The 15,517-nt window shown below is 41.0% G+C and overlaps 1 protein-coding gene across 8 annotated transcripts in view; it reads left to right on the forward strand.

The window, feature by feature from the left end:
* LOC142402959 (adenomatous polyposis coli protein-like) overlaps window positions 1-15,517 on the forward strand; it is a 185,389-nt gene that overhangs the window by 44,142 nt on the left and 125,730 nt on the right. Inside the window, exons 1-2 of one of the 8 annotated variants that reach the window (XM_075488948.1) lie at window positions 8,557-8,928; window positions 9,061-9,169. The exons of 4 other annotated variants lie outside the window; for them this stretch is intronic. The gene's annotated coding sequence lies outside the window, so the exon portion shown is untranslated. 3 more of the 8 variants (XM_075488950.1, XM_075488947.1, XM_075488951.1) reach the window with 3 other exon arrangements.

A 15,517-nucleotide genomic window follows, 5' to 3' on the forward strand; every position in this document is an offset into this window, starting at 1 on the left:
TGGCTATGGATATGCTACTATGCCCAAAGACAATAGGACGAGGAGTAGTACAGTCATGCTGCTATGCTCCCAGTACAGCCCCAGCTCATCTTGACAGTGAGTCAAGGGGTAGTTAGAATAATTGGTTTGTGTTAGAATAGGAGTAAGGGTGCCAAATCATTGTTAGGGACCATGCACCATGAAGAATGGAAGCAAGTTACATAAGCAAGGTGGGATTGCGCATGCCCATAAGAAGGGGTCAACTAAAGGACACACCTGTACGACCACCAAGGACCACCAGAGACCCCCACGGAAGCCCCTCGGAGTTCAAGGACGCATGCGTAATGACCATGCAAATATGATAATTAGTTCTGGGAAATAGAATGACTATGCATGATCATTCTGGGAAATTTGATGCATATGTATGTAATTGGACAATATAAGCTTTGGTTGATGTAACCTGCGGTATGCATGCTAGGTGGAACGATCCCCCGTGCATCCGGCGCTGTAATAAAGAATGCCTGCTTCTTAATGCTACATTGGTGTTAAGGAGTTTGATTCCCGATTTCGGTGACAGTTTTGGTGACCCAGATGGGACCCTGCTTCTGAATTTCGACGGATCTGAGGGATCGCAGGACCTCCAGCTGGCACCGAGGGATTCTCGGGGAGAACCTCCGATCCCTGGACCGAAGAATTCTGAGCAAGATCCCCTGGAACAAGTTAATAAGGCATTCTTTCTGAGTATACCAGTAACAAGGGTTGGTTGCCTGCCTGTAAGGCACAGTGAAAGCTACGCAGGGCTGCGCTAAAAAGGTACCTAAGGTAGCTAATCTCTGCTAGGCGAAAGTCTGTGGAGCTCTGGCTAAAGGTCGGGGTTAGTGTCCCCAAAGGGGTTAGAGTCCCCAACTGGCTACTGGTCTTTGAATTTTGGCTTGGATATCGGAACTATGGATTTGTTGTGCGTTTGGATATAGTTTTTATGGTTTTGCGTTGTCGTATTGGTTTCTGAATTTTGGTCTGGATATTGGAGCTACGAATTTGCTGTGTGTTCGGATATAGTCTCTATGTTTTTGTGTTGTATTATTTTATAATGGGAAGTCAGCAATCGCTGGAAGGGGGGATCCTGAGAACATCCCCTCTAGGCTGTATATTAAGGCATTGGAAAAATCTAGGAGAAGATCCACTAACTCGGAAACAATTGATTGAATATTGTAATCATTGGTGGCCATTGTATACTTTGGATAGTGGGGAAAGATGGCCAAAGAATGGTACATTGCGATATAATACCATCTTGCAATTAATGCTGTTTTGTAGGCAGGAGGGTAAATGGGATAAAATACCTTATGAGGTATTTATTTTTCGCTTTGAGAAATCATCCGGAGTGGCAAAAACAGTGTGGGATTATCCTGCAAGATTCTATGGTATTGACTTTGGAAAAAAACAGGGAAGGAATAAGAGTTTAAGATGATGTTGCTCTGCCTGTAGCATTGGGAAAAGGTGTTTGAAATGTGGAAAGGAGGAGGAGGGAAAATAGGGATAGGTAGGGGAAGAGGAGGACCACCAGGAGGAGCAGCACCTCCGTTTAGACCTTCCCGGCTGGCAGAAGATCAGTGTGCTGTCTGTAAGGAGAGGGGGCATTGGAAAAGGGAATGTCTCCAAGTGAGAGAATTGGATCTTTCGCTACAGGCAATTAAGTTGATGACTCTGAATGATGAGGACTGAAGGAGATCAGGGGAGTCAACCCCAGCTGAACACCTGGTTACATTAAAGCTGGGGAATGATGAAGTAGAATTTTTAGTTTATATAGGGGCAACATATTCAGTATTAAATATATGCAAACGGGGGTTTAGTCATAAAACTATAAGTGTTGTTGGGGCAACAGGGCGGAAGGAAAATTGGCCGTTTTTACAACCTTTGAAATTCAAATTGGGAAAACAATGGGTAACATCAATTTTTGTATATGCCAGAATGTCCATCATCTTTGTTAGGAAGAGATATATTGAGTAAAATGAATGCAAAAATAATTTTTAAAAATGGGGAGACTCAGCTGTTAATACCTGAATCAAAAACTGTGGAAGCGAGAATTTTTATGTTACAGAAGACACCAAGACCGAAGGAAGAAATTCCTGCAGAAGTGGAGGATGCAGTAACTCCCTTGGTATGGGCTAGTGGAATTCCAGGTCGGTCTAAATTGGTGGAACCAGTAAAAGTTGTTCTAAAACCTGGAACTAAACCAGTAAGACAAAAACAGTATCCTATTAAGTGGGAAGCTAGAAAGGGGTTGGAAGAATTAATAACGAAATTTTTGAATTATGGATTATTGATAGAGTGTGAATCAGAATATAACACCCCCATATTTCCAGTGAAAAAGCAGAATAGCAAGGAATATAGGTTAGTTCAAGATTTAAGAGCCGTAAATCAGATTGTTCAAGACATTCACCCAGTAGTAGCTAACCCATATACCTTGCTGACATCCTTAAAAGAAAAACATAAGTGGTCTACTGTACTTGATCTCAAGGATGCTTTCTTCTGCATACCTCTAGACAAAGATAGCCAGGCAATATTTGCCTTTGAATGGGAAAGCCCCACCGCTGGACGCAAGATACAACTCACCTGGACGGTGCTACCTCAAGGGTTCAAAAATAGTCCTACAATATTTGGCAATCAGTTGACAAAGGAATTGGAAGTGCGGAAGAAAGAAAATTCAGAAGGAATAATATTGCAGTATGTAGATGACATCTTGATAGCAGCAGAGACTCGAGAGGACTGTTTACAAGTGACCATCAGCTTGTTGAATTTTTTGGGACAAGCAGGATACCAAGTATCAAAAAGCAAGGCCCAGATTGGGAAAGAGACTGTGATATATTTAGGCTTTGAAATTTCACAAGGACAAAGAAGATTGGGAGCAGGCAGAAAGGAAGCAATTTGTCAAGTTCCAGAACCCAGAACAATAGGGGAATTGCGGACATTTTTGGGTATGGCCGGGTGGTGTCGACTGTGGATCCTCAATTATGCAGCTTTGAAAGGATCCCAGGAGAATCACCTGTTGTGGACACCTGAGTGTCGGACAGCTTTTAAAAATCTGAAGAAGGCTTTGATGTCCGCACCTGCGTTAGGACTCCCAGATTTAGCAAAGCCTTTTGAATGTTTGTACATGAGCGATAACATCTTGCTTTGGGTGTGTTGACTCAAAAATTAGGAACTTGGAAATGGGCCGTTGGGTATTTTTCTAAGCAATTGGATAATGTCAGCAAGGGTTGGCCTGGATGCTTGCGAGCTGTGGCAGCAACTGTACTCTTAATCCAAGAAGCAAGGAAATTAACCAGAATTACAGTTTATGTCCCACATATGGTAATTTCTGTCTTGGAGCAAAAAGGGGGGCATTGGCTGTCCCCGAGCTGCATGCTCAAATACCAGGTCACTCTCTTGGAACAGGATGATGTGGAGCTTAAAACTACAACAGCAGTGAACCCAGCAATGTTTTTGAGCTTGGAAATGGGTGAGTCTTTACACCATGATTGTTTGCAAACTATTGAACAGGTATATTCTAGCACACAGGACCTGAAGGACGAACCGTTGCCTAATCCTGATTTGGAGCTGTTTACGGATGGAAGCAGCTTTGTCCGAGATGGAAAATGAATGGCGGGGTATGCAGTGGTTACCACCACCCAAGTGATGAAAGCTGAAGCTCTCCCTGTGAATACATCAGCACAGACAGCAGATTCACACACATAGAGCTATCTGGAAGGAAAGAGGACTGTTGTCAGCTCAAGGATCGCCCATTAAATATAAGGAAAAAATTCTCCAACTCCTCCAGGACATCCAGCAGCCCAAGGAAGTAGCGGTAATGCATTGTAAAGCACATCAATTTGGACAAACCATGGTAAATGTGGGCAACCGATTGGCTGATAAAACTGCTAGAGAGGCAGCGGAGCAAAGCATCCTTGCCCTGGTACCAGTAAAACAGGTAAAACGTCCAACCCCGAAACCAAATTATGGTAAATTGGATAGATTATTGGCAGAACAGTTGAGAGCAGTAGAAAATGAGGATGGATGGTGGGTAACATCCACCCGACAAGTCATAGTTACCCCACAAATAATGATAAAAATAGCAGAGGAAAAACAGAGAGAAACACATGGGGGAATTGAAGCGATAATTGTGGATTTACAGAAATCAAGATTGCTGTGTTCACATCCCAAATGTTACAGCTGCTTTGAATGAACAAATAGATGATATGAAGAGGGTGGCACAGCAGACTCAAGGTTTAAGAAGCAAAATGCAAACAAATTGGTTAGGCCAAATTTTGGGACATTTTGGGTTTCCTCTTAAAGGATGGATAACTGAGTTGTTAGAGACACTAATCATTTTGATTACAGTTGTTTTGGTGATTTGTTTGGTTTATCAATGTTTAAAGAAAATGTTGACACAGGTGATGTCTAGGAACTCTGTAGCAATTTTTAAAATCAGTGATGAAGCATCATACACTGATGCCGGGAGAGAAGCCACCTGCTTATGTTGAGATATGAAAGATTAAGAGTGGAAGTATTGAAAAGATGATTATTTCAAAACTTCCAAAGGGGGGAAATGTAACCAGATGTAACCAAAATGATTAGTTCATTCTTTTGTAACTAAGCAACATAGAGACAGGAGCGGGGTAGACAATGCTTTAATGTTGTGTTTGTACATCTAGGGCTATGGAAATGCTACTATGCCCAAAGACAATAGGACGAGTAGTACGGACATGCTGCTATGTTCCCAGTACAGCCCCAGCCCATCTTGACAGTGAGTCGAGGGTGGTTAGAATAATTGGTTTGTGTTAGAATAGGAGTAAGGGTGCCAAATCATTGTTAGGGGCCATGCACCATGAAGAATGGAAGCAAGTTTCATAAGCAAGGTAGGATTGCGCATGCCCATAAGAAGGGGTCAACTAAAGGACACACCTGTACGACCACCAAGGACCACCAGAGACCCCCACAGAAGCCCCTCAGAGTTCAAGGACGCATGCGTAATGACCATGCAAATATGATAATTAGTTCTGGGAAATAGAATGACTATGCATGATCATTCTGGGAAATTTGATGCATATGTATGTAATTGGACAATATAAGCTTTGGTTGATGTAACCTGCGGTATGCATGCTAGGTGGAACGATCCCCCGTGCATCCGGCGCTGTAATAAAGAATGCCTGCTTCTTAATGCTACATTGGTGTTAAGGAGTTTGATTCCCGATTTCGGTGACAGTAAAGCTACAGCACCACCCCCCACACCCCCCCCACACCCCCCCGGTTGGAATGACAGAACTGTGACATGGAGGTTTAGAGATGGGGGAGGGGAGCAGTATTTGAGAGAATTGGCTATTCAACGGGTTGTTTAAAACGATGCCTTCACTAGCCAGGACTCAGAGGTATTCACCTCAGGAATGCAATCCAGGCTGTTAGCCAGAGCGCCTTTTCATCTTAAAGGAACCATCATATTGCTCCTGAGAGCTGCCCAGGGGAAAGCAGTCAGGGATTGTGCTGGTTTTGGCTGGGATAGAGTTAATTTTCTTCATAGTAGCTAGTATGGGGCTATGTTTTGGATTTGTGCTGAAAACAGTGTTGGTAATACAGGGATGTTTTCGTTATTGCTGAGCAGTGCTTACTTTTCTGCCTCTCACACCACCCCACCAGCGAGTAGGCTGGGGGTGCACAAGAAGTTGGGAGGGGACACAGCTGGGACAGCTGACCCCAACTGACCAAAGGGATATTCCATACCATATGATGTCATGCTCAGCAATAAAAGCAGGGGGGAGGTTGGCGGGGGGGGGCCGCTGCTTGGGGACTGGCTGGGCATCGGTCAGTTGGTGGTGAGCAATTTTTTTCATTTGCATCACTTGTCTTCCTTGGGTTTTATTTCTCTCTCTCTGTTATTTTCCTTTTCCTTACAGTTTATTATTGTTTTTTTCCAATTATTAAACTGTTTTTATCTCAACCCACGAGTTTTCTCTCCATCCATCCTGCTGGGGGGGAGTGAGTGAGTGGCTGTGTGGTGCTTAGTTGCTGGCTGGGGTTAAACCACAACAATACTGCTTAGAGAGACTATGGTTATCTGGAAGTTTACATCAGCACTGTAAATACTGTTACTACCAGTGGACTAATGATGATAGACTTTCAGAAAGAATGAATACCTAGTGTAGAGATGACCATGGGTGTAGCCATTTGACCTCACTGATACTGACACATTAGTTTAAATGGAGTTATATCTGGCTTAGATCTGGTAATTCAGGCACCAGAGCTTTTTTTCCAAGGAAACAGTAGCAGCATCTCAGATAAAAATCACACAACTGAGAGTACACTGATGATAGTAACAACCAGAAATGTCAAAATTTCAAATTACAAAAGTTATGTCCTTTACACAAGATCATCTACTTGTGTAGATACTTGGATAGCTTGCTAAATGTTTTTGACTTTTATTATTTGCATTAATTTCTTGCATTATTGTATTGTATTATGTACTGACATATGAGATGATTCATATGTTTTCAATTAAAAATTAGACATTTAAGTCTAAGTTGGTCCATCTAGACTCCCTTTATAATTAGTGGAAAAAAACAGGTAACTCTAGAGGGTAATTTATCTTAAATGTCTAAAATAAGTTAGATGAATTACCCCATGGGGTATCTTTGATGTGACTTCAGATGCCCGAAATGAATCTTACCCAGGGTGTCCAAAACCATGTCCTATCCAAACAGCAAACTGTATTATCTGCCATATTTATTTGAATTTCACAGATATTAAGGCTTAATATGGATATAATTATTACCATATGTACTGGAGTATAAGCATGCAAGCACTGAAAAGTATTGCTCCATTCCTCTCTTCTCACTGACCTGCTGGACTGACTGCTGGAGGAGGGTTCCAATATGTGGAGAGAGGGGATACACTATGGTAAATCTCAATTTAGGCACCCTTCAGCTTCCATACGTCATTGCATGTGTGTACACATCTCTTTCTGCCAGAGCGAATTGGCTTTTTGTAGCCTATCTGTCCTCCACCTTACAGTACTTCATTCTCCCTAACCAAGTCAGGCAACCCTTCGGGGATTACTTATGTTTTGCTGCATGGTGGGTTGATCCTGGCCAGCAACTAAGCACCCACCAGCTACTCATTCCTGCAGCAGGATGGGGGTGTAAAAGTCAGTTCTTCACTGTCCGAGGAGAGAGGCAAGGACATTTAGCATAGAATTACCACAGGAATTTATTCTTTTATATTTTAGCTATGCGCGTATTGGTGCCCCAGCCTAATGCATGGGGGACCCCGATACAGAGGAAAGCAGAGTTTATATATGTTACAATACAGTTGTGTAGACCAATCAAGTTACTCATGTTAAGGGGTGGGCTAATCAGTTACTATTGCTCGCGTAATCAGTATGTACTTGTCCCATGCAGGATCAGTACATGCTTGTCCCACGCAGGTTGTGGTCAGTGATGTGTTAATCCTCATTGTTCTAAACCGATGTCCCATGCAGGTGTGGGGGGGTTTATCCTGGTCGATTGCAGTTATGGCTGTGGTTATATGCCTGGTTCCACTGAAGGGTTAATCTTCTATCATTTTGTCGTTGGTATGGGGTGTTCTTAGCTGGCAAGAGCTGGCTTAGGTTGCGTCTTTGGGTCATATTGACCCCGAGGTAAAAGCTCATAGAAGAATGAACATGACCTGAGACTAAGCAAGTCATATTGCAGTTAGCATCTTGTCTTTCATGGGGAGAGAATCGGAAGGCAATCACTCACAACCTCCCACAAGCAGGCTGATGCCCAGACAGTCTCTGACCAACAGCTACCATAGAATACAACACCCCACCCCCCCCGCCATTGTTTTGTTGCTGTTGTGGTTTCTTTGGGGGGGGGGGGGGGTTGTGTGGGTTTTTTTTTTTTAATTGAGCTTGAGGTTATTGGTATGGAATATCCCTTTGGCCAATTCAGGTGAGCTGTCACAGCTGTGTCCCCTCCTAACCTCTTGCCCACCCCCAGCCCACTCGCTGGGGGCAGGGGAGTGGGGTGGGTAAAGTGAGAAACAGAGAAAGCTTTGACGCTGTGCAAGGACTATTCAGTAATAGCTAAAACACTGGTGCATTATCAACACTGTTTTAGCCACAAATCCAAAACACAGCACCATACAGACTGCTATGAAGAAAGTTAACTCCATCCCAGCCAGACCCAGTACATGCTGTTCCTATTTGATTACTGCTTAGAGCTCTCGCCATCTGGCAGCTTTGCCCTGCCAGCACAGCGCAGCAATGCGTACCTTCAGATCTCCCTGTGAGAAAAGGAGCTTGCCGCACTCAGCACCTGCTCCAACCCCACGCCACAGCCAGAAGCCGCGAAAGCAGTTAGTGACGGATAACAGTCACCCTGCCACACCCACTTCCGCTGCGGCCCACCCCTTGCAGCAGGTGTGTGCCAAGAGAAGGGAGCAGAGGAATTAAGGCCCTCGCGCATGCGCGCCTCCGCTGCAGAAGCCAGGGTTTTCTCGGTTGCGCCTGCGTGCGCACCGTGGGCAAGATGGTGGTGGGGACATTAGTCCGAGGAAGTGAGTGAGGGAGTGTGTTTGAGGCGTTGGGATTGTGGGTCCTGGCTCGGGTGTTTCTGAGGGATGCTACTGTCAGGTAGGGGTTGAGCCCATGTAGAAGCTGGTGAGGCAGTTGGGGCTGTCTGGAGCCTGCTGGAGGGATGAGGAGCTGGGGAGACGGGTCAGGGACCGGCCCTCACCGATGAGAAAGAGGGGTGGCTGCTAGGCCCCTGCTCCTTATGCGCGCCTGGGCCCCTCGACTGCTATTTCACGCTGCCCTGAGGGGCGCCGCCTTTGGCTTTGTGGGTCCGTGGCGGTGGGAGGAGTCGGAGGAATTGTGGCGGCGGCGTTGCTGCTGCTGCAGTTGCTGCAGCTACTGGGTGGGGAGAGCGCGGCAGGCAGGTGAGTGCCCGTCGGAGGAAGAGCTGGCCCCTGATGGACACCGCCCGCTTCCCTGGGCAGCATTCCTTCCCCCTTCCTTTTCCTGGGCGGTACCCTCCAGTGGCAGCCCCCTTCCTCTTCCCCCCACCCTAGGCCCTGTCTCCGCTTCGGCCGGGTGTCGCTTCGGACTATGATTGTCCCTCCCGGGTACACTGGCTGACAGCATAGTAGTTCTTCGCCTAATGGCCCCTTCAGAAAATGGGTGAGCGAGCTCATCTCCGCGGTAGCAGCCTTGGGGATGCTGAACTGCGAGGCAGGACGGGGGAAGGATGGGTTTGAACTAGGCATCGGTCTGGCAAAGACGTGTGTGCTGCTTCCTGAAGCCGCCTGCTCCTGTCCCTTGCCTTCTGTTTTTCTGCGGTCTGGCTAGATTGTCACTGCTCTGGGATAGGGGTTCTCTTCTGTGGGCACTGTCCCTCACGCAGTAGGAGTCTGATCTTGTAGGTGTTAAATAATAAAGTTATTGCTAGCTTTTTAGCTGTAAAACGCGAGTTGACTTTATTTGATGCTTTTATACTTTAAAATCGGACCAAAAGTTTGTATATACTTGATAGCTAAGATATTGCTGGAATACAAAGGCAATAGTAGTAAGGCACACAAACTAGCTTCTTTCTTCTGTGAAAAGATATTTATATTTAAAGACCTGCAAAACCTTTCTGTAACTGTTAGATTAGTCTTTGACTTTACACCTCTCTGTTAGTAGGGGTTATTTCTTCTGTTATGTTTTCTCTCTAACCTCTTGTAATGAGGGGTGGATCTGTACAAGTGTGTCTGACTACACCCTCAGTTTCTGAAGTAATTCTTGCCTCAAGTGCCATTTATAGCTTCAGAAGTGATTGAATGTAAAGCAAAAAAATTCAGAATTCTATAAAAGTTAGTTTCATTGTGGAGCTACAGGGGAAGGGAGGAGTGAAGATGCAAGTGTACTAAACTACATAACTGACTTGTTTGTTGTCCTCCTGCCCCCAATAATAATTATGATCTCTATGATAGTAGTGGCTTGTAAAACTGTGACAAAAACTTTTAACTTTCCTAAAAATAAAATTTCTGTGGAAATGTTGATTTCATGTGTTGGCTCTACCAACTACTAATCAACAAGAGAAGACTTCTGTGTACCAGTGGAGAAGCACATATTTGAAAGCTTTGCTTCAGGAGGTTATGTCTGAATTGATATCACTACTAGAAATAATGCTTTGGTAAGTTAGGACTACTGCAAGGGTTGATTAAGATTGTCACTAATTGAAATGACAAGGAAACAACGTTTTCTTCTATTGTCTTCAGATGCTGTAATCTTATTTTTAAACTGTTTGACAAAAATTGTATGCCAAATGGTTTCATCCCATCCTAAGCACTCAAGAAATACTAGTCTTGTTAAAGTGAATGTCATGAGGTGGTTGTAATGCTTCAGCTTCAACTTCCTTGTTGTGATGGCTATTTATAGAATATTTCTGCTCAATGAAAAGGACTTTGCAATTACAAGTACTTGCTCTCCTTGGATGTTTTAGGTTCCAAAATATAAATGGGTTATTTGGTTAAAAGTATTTATACTTAGTGGTATAATGGGGGGGACACACGAACTAAACTCAGGAAATCCAAATGGTGGCATAGATGATGATGAATTTTTTTTATTTCTAAACAGTGCAGTAGCAAACACTATGGAGCATAAGAATGTGTCTTAGCAAATGTAATGAAATACATGCACATGTGAAGTTTTGATACCTAGATATCTGTTACACAATGCTTGTCAAGTAACTAAGATAAAGTTTCCTTAGAATATCAAACTAACACCCTCAAGGATGTGATGTGCTACCATGTGCACAAAACTTTAGATACTGTTTTGGTTAGTACTAAACTAATAGCTGTTAGTCCAAGTGAACACCTGTATCTTGCACTTACAGTACCTTGTGGATGCTTTCAAAAGATTTTTATATATGTACATATGCATGTGTATATACTTTTATAAAGACTTCTTGATTACTTCTGGAGCCTTCTTATATCTACTTAATCTTTTGGGTGAGGGATTTGTCCTTCCATGATTATATCAATACTAAATAAAACTTTTTTTTTTAATCCTATAATGATCAAGTGGGGAAAAACTAGATCTGGCTAACTTTATTTTGGCTAGACTCTGAAAATTCTTACTTTGAGTAAAACCAAAATAGTTTGGATTGTTTTATATTAGTTAACTTGTCCTGTTTGTTTTGGGCAGCTCAGTAACAATAGAATTATTCATGCAGGTGTTATACGTGCTTTTTGAAATACTTTATGATAGCAAGTTGTTATGAAGTATCATGACTGGCATGTGAGAGCATACAATTGGCTTAGTATAGCATGCAAGTTACTTTTTCACCACTATGCTATAGAATTTTTCATAGCATTATATGGTAGAAATTAATGAATTCCAGGAAACTCTCTCACCCCATCTGAAACTGAGGCCTCACTATTCTTCTTTGAGTTGTCCCAATTTAATTTGGACAGTAGAAAGCAATGTCTCTCTTCTGTTTCAAACTACCATGTTTTCACAGTGTATTTCTAGTAGCTTGTATGACAATAACTGAATGAGTAATGAATGAATGGACTGAAATTAGATAGCTAAACAACTTGGCAAGTAAAGCACATCACTAATCTCATTTTAATGAGGATATCAGTATTTTGAATAGTAAAATAAAATCCTGTGATGCACCTGAATTTAGCTTTTAATGAAGTCTCTATTGTACATTTAAAAAAAAGCAACCTGACCTTACTAAATGAATGTAGGAGGACTTGGCTTGGAAATGGCAATCCAGTAGTTGTAACTGATCTTTAAATGGATCTTCTAGTAGTTTGCTGTTTGAATTCATATTATCTTCATTTATTACCAATAATAGGAAAGCAAAAACACTGTATGAACTTAGCTTTGACCCCTGATTTACATACTCAACTTCTAGTGTTCTGCTATTTAATGCCCCACGCTGCTGGTTTTTTGGTCCTAATTAATTTGGATTATGATTATAAATACTAGTTTGCTAAAATAGTGTTAAAAACCTGTCATAGTGACTTCAGTAGCAACTGATGCTGTGCTGTTGTAGAATTCTATTTTAATTTTTGGATGGTAATAATTCAGTTTTAGTTGAAAGCTTGCATCAGGTGTAGCTGGAGGATGAAGCCACTAGGCAATAAGCATTCACTCAGTGTCAGAGGCCTATATTGAGTGGGGGTGTTATTTTCTGTTAAAGCTTATGGGAGAGGTAGGCAGTTGGAAAATTTAAAGAACAATACTTGCTTTGCCTTATCTGCATGTGTTACCATAATAGTACCTCTGATACTATTTGCTGGACATAGTTGCAAGGCTAGTCTGTTAATTTGACTCGACAGTCAAAGATTAATAGGGTTCCATGAGTATGTTTGTCTTCATTAGAGGATGATTGTTTTAATATTAATTATTGCTAGTAGAAGTAAGAAATTTCAAAAGTATGAACGCTTTGAGACTAGAGATAATTTATTTTTGCCTTTGTCGTGGATTTTCAGAAGGTGAGGAGTAAAATTCAGTATACAAGAACATCTTTTTGAACTAGTTAATATAGTTGTATTAGAGCATGAGTAGTTTGACTCCTATTGAAATGGTAAGCTAAAACACTAAAGTTTGAGGCCAAATAGCACTTTGAAGTGTTGTTCATAAGTGTAATGCTATCTTTTTTTTTAGGGATGCATTTTAATCTCAAACTGATAGAACTATTAATCTCTAATAGAAGAATAGACCTTACTTAGGTGGACTTGATAATTCATCTTAAAAAGGATTTAGGTTTATGTGAAATAGGACAACTTCTGTTAATGCTGTGAGTTTGTTTTGGTTTGTTTTTTTTTCTTAAGATATGAACTCTTTATTCTTATCCTGTAGTAGAATGCCAGTGGCACAATAAAACATCACTCAAGGCTTAGTTCATGAGATTAAATTGCTTGTGTGAAAGTTGTACACTTTCTAGAAAGCAGAGATCAACAAAATCTTTATTTGTGCAGTTAATGCTATGAGTGTTGCTTCCTTCAAATAGATTCTGAAAGGTGCTGAGTTTCACAAAACTGAATTTGGCTGTTAGTAGATTGGCCTTTTTGTAGTAACTGGTATGTGGGGCAAACTGGAAGGAAACTAGAACTTCTCATTGTTGTATGACAGGAATGCAAAGAAATCATGAAAGCATAAATTGTGAGTTGACTCTCCCTTTATTAATGGAAAAAGTTCTTGGGGTCACACAACCTTTTTTTTTTTTTTTTTTTTTTTTTTTTCCCCCTCTCCAGAATCCCTGCTGTGGTGATCCCACATAGCTGATGCCCCTTAAGTGGAAGAACAGTTCAGAGTCTGTTTAAACTAAGCAATGTTTTTCTTGGTCATTTATATAAATAAAAATATACATGAGAGCTTGATGTGTTTAAATTTTATATAGAAATTTAGTTACCTTGCACATGTTTTCGTCAGCTCCCCCCCTTTAAGCTAAGTCAGTCATATAAAGAGTTTTATGACTTAATCATGTTTGGCTGCTATTTCTTGGAGTAAGATTTTTCAGCTTTTTTGGTTATACTGTAAATTGAATTAAATTGATCAATAACAAGCATTTCCCTTAAGTGTCCCATCCCCCCCCCCCCCCCCCCCCCCCCCCGATTTGTTTTGTTACATGCTCTACTGGAGTTTGCATTTGTATTGCAAACTTACTGTTTAGGTAGTGGGATGACTTTTATCAAATAAAGTTATTTGAATGCCTGAATAAGTGTGCCAGGATGGGACTATATAGCTATTAGATTGAAACGGATTCCTCTTCCTTGTTTTGGTTTGTCTCTTCATTTATGAGTGTCGTCTTTTTCCTATACAGGAGTGTGTTTCTCAACTGATTTTTGGGAATATGGGAAGATAAGTATTAGAGGAAATAACCAGAGAGCCTCAGTCCACAACATATTTATGTAAACAAGAACTGAGGTTCAAGCATGGTGGTAAAAATCAAAAGTACTGTAATATTAAATATATATCTATAGCTTTAGTAGAAACCTGTTTGGTCACAGACTTTGTATTCTGGTGTATATACCTGAACAGATCTCGATCCGTATTGCTACTTCTGTTATCCTTGGAGAAATAGTAATCTTGAGTCATAGGAACAAATTGTTACTACATGAGAACTATTACTAGAAGTCTGCCTATCTTAGTAGCTTTATGTAAAATGGCTTTGTAGTGTAATTATTTCCACAAAACTGTAAGGTATTAATAAAAACAAGGAAATATGGCACATAGTGAGCAGAGATACTTTGTTGCAAAGAGGGTTTCTTGTTTGTGGTTTTTATGAGGTTTTTTGTAACTAGTCTTCATAATAAATTTGCAACCTTCTCTGTTTAGGATAATTGATGGTTTTCTTCTCTATAATATAACAATTATAACTATGGTTCTCCTGTCTGTTAAAAGTAGCTGTTACTGCACTGTGGGTTTAAAGTTCTTGCTCACACTGTCTTATCTTGCAGCTGTTATCTGCTCTCAGAGAACAGATTGATTTGCCAGCCTTGTGCTGTTTGATATGAATAATGTTACCTTTCATGCCAGTTGTGCTTGGATTTGGAGAAGAACATAAGGAAAGCTGTTGATGGTTAAAGGAGTAGTTATATGCTGTAATTAACAGAAACAGAGGAGTGTGCTGCAGAACAAGCTATATTGAAAAGTTGAGGGGAGAGAATATCTGTACTTATATCAGTGGTTTCTTGGTTTTGGGGGTTTTAGTTATTCCTTCTTCAAGGTAGACCCAAAGGCCAAACTTACTAATGCTCCTTTACAAACTGTATGAGTGTATACTATTATAAGAGGACTATATATTGAAATGACTCTGTTCGCATATGCGAGTTCTGTGTTGCAGAATTGGATAATCTTTTTCCATGGATATTCTGTACTTTTTATATATATATATATGCATATTAAATGCAAATTCTAGGAAGTCCTTATTGTGTAGTTAACACTAAAGGTACTGTTCTTTGTTTGGACATGTGTGAGAGCATATGAACAATGTCTTGGGAAATAAATTTACTGTGTTGATCCCCACTTAGTTGCCTTGGAACTCAGTAGTTCAGAGACAAGACTCATAGTTCCTAACTTTTAAAAGAAATTTTATTTGGACATAGTAACAGTACTGTCCTGAACTGTAGTAATTTCCTTATTCTAGGAATGAAGCTTTTCTGAGGGCTATGGTATAAGAATTTCAACAGGTTATGTTCATGTTGTACAAGAATAAATCATGTGACTTGTTATCCTAATAGATACTTTAATGATCAAGGTTTCTTCCAATAGTGTGGAATAACAGCTTTTATTTGAATAACTGCTGTTAGACTGCTTGGAATACAGAAACATTTTTTTTGCGTTTTAAAAAAAACCCAACCAACCTTCTAGAATAAAAAATGCTGTATTTCTGATTTATTTAATAATGCAATCCATTCCTTGCTGACTTGAACCATCTGAAAAGAGAATATTAGAAAGCGTAATTTTTAACTGTAGCAGTATTAATTGGCACTTCTGTTGCCAAGTTACCTCCATTTCTTTGCATGTGTA

Source organism: Mycteria americana, assembly GCF_035582795.1.
Source record: "Mycteria americana isolate JAX WOST 10 ecotype Jacksonville Zoo and Gardens chromosome Z unlocalized genomic scaffold, USCA_MyAme_1.0 Scaffold_18, whole genome shotgun sequence".
In the NCBI taxonomy this organism is placed as follows: domain Eukaryota; kingdom Metazoa; phylum Chordata; class Aves; order Ciconiiformes; family Ciconiidae; genus Mycteria; species Mycteria americana.